Genomic DNA, 8,955 nt, shown 5'->3' on the forward strand with positions numbered 1-8,955 from the left:
GGCAGATATTTCTTTGTCATTTTTTTGTGTGTGTAGTTAGCTCCTAGCACAGCGCCTGGCCCAAAGAATGCATTTAATTAATATTTACTGAATGATCACATATACATTAACTGAGGTTAATCACCAGACGTATTTAACCATATACACAAGGACAAATATTGGTAGGTTTTGGAACATCCGCTCTTTTGGATTATTTCTACCTTACTTCACATACATTAGCTTCCTCGTCACATAAGTGCATTTGTAAACTATGGCTCTGTTTTGGTACCATCCCCTGCACAGGTCTCTATGTGAGCCCTGTTGCAGTGTTATTAAGGGTGGGTGATAGGTAAGGTGTTAGGCCGTAAAAGCTGATGCTCTTTGGTTCTGACAAAGCCTCACTTGTAAGAAATGACAGGACTGGGGTGGGAGAGGGTTGTAATCCAGTGAGGCTAAGGTAAGAAATCAGTTTCTGAATAAAGCTTAAGTCTGTTCCAATGACATTTTCTTTTGTTGTTTAAAAAGTCTACTCTTCTATACAAAAATGTGCAGAATGAGTTCGAGGGCTCAAGGATGAGGAGAGCATTGGCATTTTTCTCTCCTCCGTAAAACAGATTGAAACAGACGGAGAAGAAAGGTAAATACCTGTGACCTCCTTTCAATAGGCCTCTGCTGAAGTCTTTTGTAATGAATAGGGCCTGCAGGGAAGGGTCCTCTGGGAGGCCCCTCAGGCTTCCCCTCCTCCTACGGGATTCCTTTTCACTCTCAGGAGCTCTTTTGTGCTCTCAGGAGGAAAACAGCTAATAAGCTTAGATATGAACAATGGGTTCCACACATACTGTGCAAATTTCTCAAATTTCATTTGCACCAAACTGCAGAAAGGCATTTCCTCAGCTCCAGCCACTGTCCGCACCTTGGGGGGGAATGTGGGCAGAGTAGCGAGGTCAGCCCCACAAGGAGGAAGCTTGCCTGGTTTCAATAAGGCACTTTATGCCCATTCAAAAAGAAGGCTTTTTCCCCTGTCGGGGCCTGAGAGCAGGAGCACTGCTGTGCAGAAGGAGCCAGCCTGAGCTGAGCCAAGGGGAGTTAGGCTGACCTTGCCAACCAGTCCCAGGACTGGCTCTGAGGTTGATGTGGGGTGGCTTGGGTGTGAAGCTGACTCACCCTTTGCACTAGACTCATTCATATTGGGTGGGTGAAGACATGTGTGAAATATGTTTGTTTTACTCTCAGGCGGTTTTTTTTTTTTTTTCCTTCTTTGCTTGTTTTGGATTGGGGCCCTCCTCCCTTTTTAAATAATTTCCATATATTTTATACACTACTTCATGTTATGTAGGCCAAATGTAATAATTGTTTTTGAGAATGAGCCCTAAGAATAATTAATGAATTATTCACCATTTAAAACCCACTGTTTTCAGTTGTTGTATTTTCAGAGAAAGTCGTTGCAATTTCAGAGGAAATGTTTCATAGTAGATTTCACTGGAAAAAAAGTTAAGAAAATTTTGAGAGAAAATGAAGGGTAATTCTAGTGAGAAAAAAATTAAGGAAAGTTCAGTGAAAAAATCCTGATTTTGGGGTTTTTTTAGGAAGGCAAGAGGAAATATTCCAATGTGCTTTAGATTACAGCTGCAAAAACTGGGAGTCCTATCATTGGGAACAATTAATAATTCCTGAGGTTTAGCTTAAGAGGAAAATATAGTTTTGAGAGACAAGTGAAAAGTATTAACTGATGCACAATTATTGGCTCTATAAATACTCATTTCCACAGAGTCGCATCTCATTTATCTGAAATCATTACAGCCAGTGATTTTAGTAGTTATTAACAGAAAACCAACATAGATGGACTTAGCAAGAGGGGAATTTAATGGCTGTCAAAAGTGAGAGGTATATATAGGGCTGTTTGATGAAGCAGCTCAAATGGTGTGTCACCAGGACTCTGTTTCTCTCCGTCTCTCACTTCTGCTTCCTCTATATTGTTTTCCCTCCATGGTCAGCCCTGTGGCTCCAGGTTTTCCAGCCTCAGACCTTCCCTACCCACTGCCTCTTTTCCAGCAGATCCTGTAAAGCTTCTGGGGTTCTCTCTGATTGAATAGATTTAGATCACAAGCCCACCTCTGAACCTTGACTGTGATGTAGGGAGATCCTATGCACTGGATGACTTAGGCTGGGTCATTAACTTCCTGTGGGGACAGTGGAGCCCTCAAGAGTCCAGTGGATAGAAAGAAAGCAAGGGAGAAGTTCTCAAATGAAAATCAACAGCATGAGAAAGCATAACCGAAGCTGGAAAGGCAACGAAAAATGTCCACCCAAATTTATCGTATTTAAAAACATGTAATTTTCTTGTCTTCTTAAATAGTTTATTTTTTTTTTTAAGATTTTATTTATTTTTTGACCAGAGAGAGGCACACAACAAGAGAGGAAACACAAGCAGGGGGGGTGGGAGAGGGAGAAGCAGGCTTCCCGCAGAGCAGGGAGCCCGATGCGGGGCTCAATCCCAGGACCCTGGGAACATGACCTGAGCCAAAGGCAGATGCTTAACGACTGAGCCACCCAGGCACCCTTAAATAGTTTATTGAAAAAGAAATAATATTTTGTAAGAACTCTACCTGGGTTAATAAAACTTACTGTTCTCAGTACTTGATAAGATTTTCCAGTTTCCATACTGAGTTGCGTAAGGCTAATCATATTTAATATTCTTCACTTGTAGGCTTTTCTAAAAATGTTCATGGGGCTGGAGTGGACCAAATAGGAAATGCACTTTATCTCCTGTCTTCTCCGCATCTCAGTCCTAGGAATCCCAGTGAACCTCTTAAGAACCTCTTACCTCCATGAGCTAGCTGGTGTGTCTTTTTGATGCAGACCCACTGGATGGCATGGAATGAGCTCTTGTTGGAGAGATGGTAGGTTGCTCTCTGTGGGAGTGTACCTATGTATGGATCAGATCTAAGCATGGAAACTGGAATGAGGAGACCCCTGCCCAACCACCTGATCCTGTCAGGAGCCTCCAGGCTCTCACACCCATCTCTAGGCTTTAGAAGTGAGGGACCATCACAGATAGGTCAGCTTGGTGATTCTCTCATCTGTTCTCTCTGGAATCTTTTTGTGTTATGTTCTTTCTTTTTCTTTTTTCTTTTTTTAAGATTTACTTATTAGAGAGAGAGGGAGAGAAAGCGGGGGGAGTGGCAGAGGGAGAGAAAATCCTGAAACAGACTCCCCACTGAGTGTGGAGCCTGACCTGGGGCTCGATCCCATGACCCTGAGATCATGACCTGAGCCAAAATCTAGAGTCAGCTGCTAAACCAACTGAGCCACCCAGGCACCCCCAATGTTACGTTATTTCTATAGCAAATTCTCTGTCTTGGTGTTTGTTAAGAGATGCTTGAGTCTCATTCATGTCTGAATTTGGGTGACATACTAATCCTTTGCACATTTTTTTTTTTTTCCCTAGCACAGCACCTTACCAATGATGACTTGCCTCTCATGAATCCAATAATTAATTCACTGGCAGTTTAATCTTTATTAACTCCGTCATGCCTAGGGATGCATTTAAGATATTAAATATTTTCAATTACTAGAAGGACCCCAGTATAGGATGCAGACAATAAAGGTTGTGAGGCTTAACTAGAGGTGAGTATTCCTAGAATAATTTCATCCCATTTTGTCTTTTCTCAGTAACTTCGCCTTAATCGTGAACTTAAACATTCCATGTCCTCAAGGATTTTGAGACAACTAGAGACCTTTTCCTCTGTGTACACGACCCCTAGTTGTTAAGCTCTCTTAGGTTTATGGTATTTCTCTGTTTCTGATAACGGTCACTTCTTAGAACTGTCAGGGTACCTGCTTCTAGGAGACTCTTGGGTTTCCGTCTTAGTTTTACTTTCTAACATGGGAAGAACCAAAAAGGCTGGCACATAATTCAAATGCCTGTGTTTAATGCACTGACTTCGGACCATTTATTTTGGCTTCCTGGGTGTCCCCCCCGTCCCTCTTATTTTCTAGTTATTTGCCCAGGTTCTGGGTATGAAAAGAGGTGAGGAGAGATTGGCTCTTCACATTTTGCAAAAGGCCCACGTCTGATTTTTAGTTCAAAGGACTTCAGATAAAACAGATTAATCTTAGTGACATCATGCTTTATGAAAGGACAAATGGTTTTCTTTTAGCTGTTCTGTTAAGAATAATCTTTTCCAATGATCAAGAAATGCACTGAGTCAGTGCATGTTTATTTAGCTGTTGGCAAAGAGATGTGAAATAAAGCAGGAATAGATGGGTCTGGCCCTCAGCTGAACTACAAGGTGGATGAGGTTCGCCTCAGGGCCCCTCAGATGTCTCCTCCCCACCCTTCTCCTGTTTCTTGGGCTCATCCTCATTCTCTGTCTGTCCTTGCTTCTAGATATGCAGGGCTCCTCCCTGCTCTGCCGGCCTAGGCCCTCTAGCCCCCTGGAGGGGCATCATGCCCTTGTTTGGCTCTCCCAAACAATCATCTGAACTAAACAAAGTCGATTCCTGATCTTGCTGTCTGGATCCTGCTTAGCTGTTGCGACTGAAAATGAGTGCGACTTCGGGAACCAAGCCTCATTAAGGTATTAATGCACTGTAATGCTCAATATATTATTTCTCCCAAGGATGCTGACAATGTGATAAGAAACACTTAAGGACCATTTAAATTTAAGCGAAAGGAATGATCATCCTCAAGTGGAATTCCAGGCAAGTCTGTGGTCCAGTAGGTCCTGTCGTCTGTGGTCCAGAAGGGGGCAGCTGGGCGCTTTCTATACCTCCCTCGGGGGCAGACACACTCTCTTCTTTCTGGGCTCTTTGCACATCTTGCTCCTTCAGTAAGGTCTTTGAGAAATCCTCCCTTAGAGCCAAGCTGGCAGGGGATTAATCTCCAGCCGTGTTCCTGTCGGGTCCACATCCAGGGTTCAGCCTTATTTGCAATCATCTCCATTAGCTCTTGGAAGGATCTCTCTTGGATCTAGCCCTCCTCCAGATTTGGCCTTCCGACCATCTCCACCCCACTTGCCCATTAGGGTAAAGCCACATTCCCATTGCATCTTGGTGACAGAACCCTGTTGCCTTCCATCTGGAACTGCTCCAGAAATGCCTTATATAGAATATGAGCATACTTTGTGAATATCAACACCTCCCTGGGGCTGCTGGTTCTCTTCCTCGGTTTCCTACCATGGCTACCCCATTTCTCTCTAGCTCTAGCTCTCTCCCAGTAGGCTGCATTGCTCACCCTGCCCTGTAGATATTGTTGCAAAAAATGGAGTCACAATACAGAGCATGGTGAGTGCATGTGGATGACACAAAGCATTTTGTAGTAAGGAAGATTCATGATTTGAATCTTGGTTGCCTCCAAGACAGCACTCATTCCACTCTATCACAGATGCGTACCTCCTTCCCTCCTGCACCCAGAGCCTTCATTTCTCTAAGATAAAACATTCTATCCCCCCTAGGACAGGATTACCAGATTCTTCGTCATTCTGGCCATTTTGTTACAGGAAAATCCACTTTGTCACTGTCTCCCTGAAAATTTGGTGTCCAAAAAGGAACAAAATATAGGCAGCTTGAGAGTTCACATAAGTGTTTTATCATCCAGCCCATATTTCTTCAACTTGTCCACAAAGATATCATGAGAGACTATAAAAATGCCTTGCTGAAATCCTTGCATGTCAAAAAGAAAATCACGCTATCTGACATAAAACACACAAACACAAAAGCACATGCAGGACAACATTTACACATTATAACTTAAATGTGCAAAAAAACAAAAACAAAAACAAAACCCAAAAACCAGTACTCTTTATTTTCCATAAGTGACCTCATCTTTTCCTCAATCCCATATTCCATTTGGGAGTAGGAAAAATAAATCTAAAACTTGCCAGTTCTTGGTATCTTGGTAACGTTGTCTCTTCTGTTTTTAAATAGTCTCTGTTAAATTAGCTCAATGTCTTTGGGATAAACATTTGATTCAGGATTCAAACTTGGGAAATTTCTCAGATTTCTCTCTGCTTAAAGATTGGCCTTTTCCCTTCCCACTCCTTAAGGAGTCATGCGCATATTAGCAAGGGGGACCATGGAAATCGGTATAGGGTAGCTAGTCTCTGTCTGGGTCTTTGTGCTGTTTTTGGTGTCTTCTCTGGTCATTGTGGAGATGTTCCTTATCTCTCTTGATCGTTGAGTAACCAAGGCTGGCTTCTGCTGTAGGAGGCTGTGGCTGGTGAAACTCCCTATCAGGCCTCAGTGTAAAACATCTACTTCCTATAAATCGTAGCCCCTTTTTCTCACCCTGGAAGGGTCCAAATTGAAAGTACAGGAGACAGAAAAGATGACAGTGAGATAGTGACTGTGTGGGGCTGAGAATGGGCAGTGCATTTCAGGCTGCTGACTTGGCAAGAGTTGGGCAGCTACCATGGTTCCTGCGGCAGGAAGAACTGTTAGAGGCAGTCCCAGCCACCCTGGTCCTCAGCTGGGAGTTTGGGAGCGAGTTGTCCGTAGAGATGGTTCTGCAAATCTCTGATCCCCATGTGGAAATCTGTCTTTCCAGGCTTCAGTTTCAGAAATGATCTCCATACAAAGTGCTCATGTGCAGGCTTTATTTTGTGAAAACAAACCAACAGCTCTAAGGGTGGAAGCTGGGAGCAGAGTGGACAGAGCACAGACTTGGAGACAGAACTGGGTTCGTTTCTACCTACTCCCTGTTGACCTTGGAAAAGTTAACTGCATTTTGTTGAACCTCAGTTTGATCATCTGTAAAACAGGTAAAAATGCCTATCTGATGAAAGAAAAACAGTGTCCCTCAACAAATGGCAGCTATAATTGTAAATCATAACAACGTCTTCTGAACATAAACATTATTTTTCTAATATTCCGGAGAGATGGCAGGTTGCTTCCTTTGTCATTGGTTGGCTTCATTAAGTATGACATTTCCCCCCAATACAACCATTTTTCTTTGAGACAAATGCCTTTTTTCCTTAGAGGGATGTGTTTCTCCCTCTTCCTGATGGAGCCCAGAGGATCCCTCTGAACATCCTTCCTGTCCCTCCCCTTGGGGGCTCTGGGCCACGTTGGCCCTGTATCATTGCCATCATCACTCCGCCCAGGGACGACTGGTGGAAGCTCCCATTGTGACTTGTTGACGCCAATTCCGAGGGTGTGCAAGATGGATTAAGAAAAGGCCCCTAGTAGCTTTTACTTTTCAGGAAGCCAAATGTTTTTCAAATCAGAAGCAAAAGAGTTTAGCAAAGGCAGGCCAGACCCTCATCTCTGTCAAGGAGGGGGCTATATAACTTTCACTGCCCCCCGCCCCGCCCTGTCCCCCCGCCAGACCCTGATGTATTTCCCACTGGGCCTTACCTCCCTGTCACACTGTAAGCCTTCCCTTCCTGATCTTCTTCCTTGAAACCTTAAGACCAGGCCTTGCTCTGTTCTGTATCCAGAGTGTGACCGGGGGTGAAGGCAGGCAAAGCAGAGAGCTCCTGTCTCTGAAGGGCAAGGCTGGTTCTCTTCTTGGGGTTATGTAAGTGGGCTTCTCGCAGCAGGTTCTGGGTGCTTCCTCTGTTTGTGTACTTAATCTCATCTCTGCAGCAAGTGTTAGAAAACAGAAGAGCAACTACTTCTCCTACCCATTTTTGACCCCTAAAATACTCTCATGAGGAGCATGACAGCCTGCCTAAAGAAACCTGGTCTCAAACCTGAGAGTCCCTTCCCTCATTATCAGGGAATAGTAAAGTACCTCTCATCTTCTTCAGCTTCTCCAGTGACTACCCTTTCTTTGCCTGGCTATCTTTGGGACATGGTGAGAGCTGCAAGTGGGCATAAGCTGAGCTGTATAATCCTCTCTCTCTGGCCCACAGAATTCTCCAGCTTTTGGAACCAAGAAGTAGAGTTAGAAGTGATTCTGGTCAGGGCGCCTGGGTGGCTCAGTCATTAAGCGTCTGCCTTTGGCTCAGGTCATGATCCCTGGGTCCTGGGATCGAGCCCCGCATCGGGCTCCCTGCTCCGCGGGAAGCCTGCTTCTCCCTCTCCCACTCCCCCTGCTTGTGTTCCCTCTCTCGCTGTGTCTCTCTCTGTCAAATAAATAAATAAAATCTTAAAAAAAAAAAAAAAAAAAAGAAGTGATTCTGGTCTTCCCAATGTGGGGCTCTCAAAAGTCAGTATTGAAAGCCAGTGCAAAAGCAGTTTGATCTAGGATCTCCACAGTCTGTAAAGATCTGTAGAGATCTCTGCAGACCTCTTTTTTGAGGAGTCCGTGATTCTAGGATACACATGATTCACTGGCTTGGGGGAAATGAGGCCAAGACAGGACTAGGGGCATGCAATTCAATCAGAAGACCAGAAGGTGGCACTCACAGTATTTATAAGGTGCCACAGACCACTAGGTAACGGACACAGCCCTGGCTTCCTTCCAACTGGCTACCAGTGAAAACAACTGTGTTTTGTTAGCACCATGTTACACAGAGCTTTTTTTGTGAATTTCTGCTTTTACCCAAACTAGTGCAGCCTACTTTCCTTCAGGTTATGAGTGTTACTTACAATGAATTCAAAGGCCGGAAGGTTTTGTTTGTTGAAGTTTGCTCCATGTATTTATGATGCTTTCTATTCTTTGAAACTTGGACAAAAACAGCCCCCAATTCTCTGGGAAATAAGGGAACCCATTTGTTTAGCAACTGTTCACTCACTCTGGGAATGTTCCAGAGATCTAGATGCAAGGATGTTACTATCTTGTTAAGTTTTTTTTTTTTTTCCTGCTTGTCAAGGCTTTTAATATTCTTCGTATGAGTTTAGTGTAAAAAGGCACCAAGTTAATGCGGACTTTACATGACTAATAGACTGCTTCATGAATTAGTAACTCTGCCTATATATTTTTAATAGTGAAAGAACGTACTTAAAAGGAACTTGAAAGCCACTGAGAAACTTGGGAGAAACTCGGCAAGAAGCCTCTCTGACTGTGCCACTTTGTTTAGCAAAGGAAGA

The 8,955-nt window shown here is 43.8% G+C and overlaps 1 long non-coding RNA gene across 1 annotated transcript; it reads left to right on the forward strand.

Moving 5' to 3' along the window:
• Positions 1-3,486: 3,486 nt before the first annotated feature.
• On the forward strand, positions 3,487-7,883 carry LOC145722496 (uncharacterized). Its single transcript, XR_014146801.1, has 3 exons — positions 3,487-3,606; positions 4,370-4,559; positions 6,527-7,883. It is a non-coding gene; the product is annotated as an uncharacterized LOC145722496 (long non-coding RNA).
• The last annotated feature ends 1,072 nt before the right edge of the window (positions 7,884-8,955 follow it).

Source organism: Leptonychotes weddellii, chromosome 7 (assembly GCF_054177405.1).
Source record: "Leptonychotes weddellii isolate Sample4059 chromosome 7, ASM5417740v2, whole genome shotgun sequence".
NCBI classification, from domain to species: Eukaryota; Metazoa; Chordata; class Mammalia; order Carnivora; family Phocidae; genus Leptonychotes; species Leptonychotes weddellii.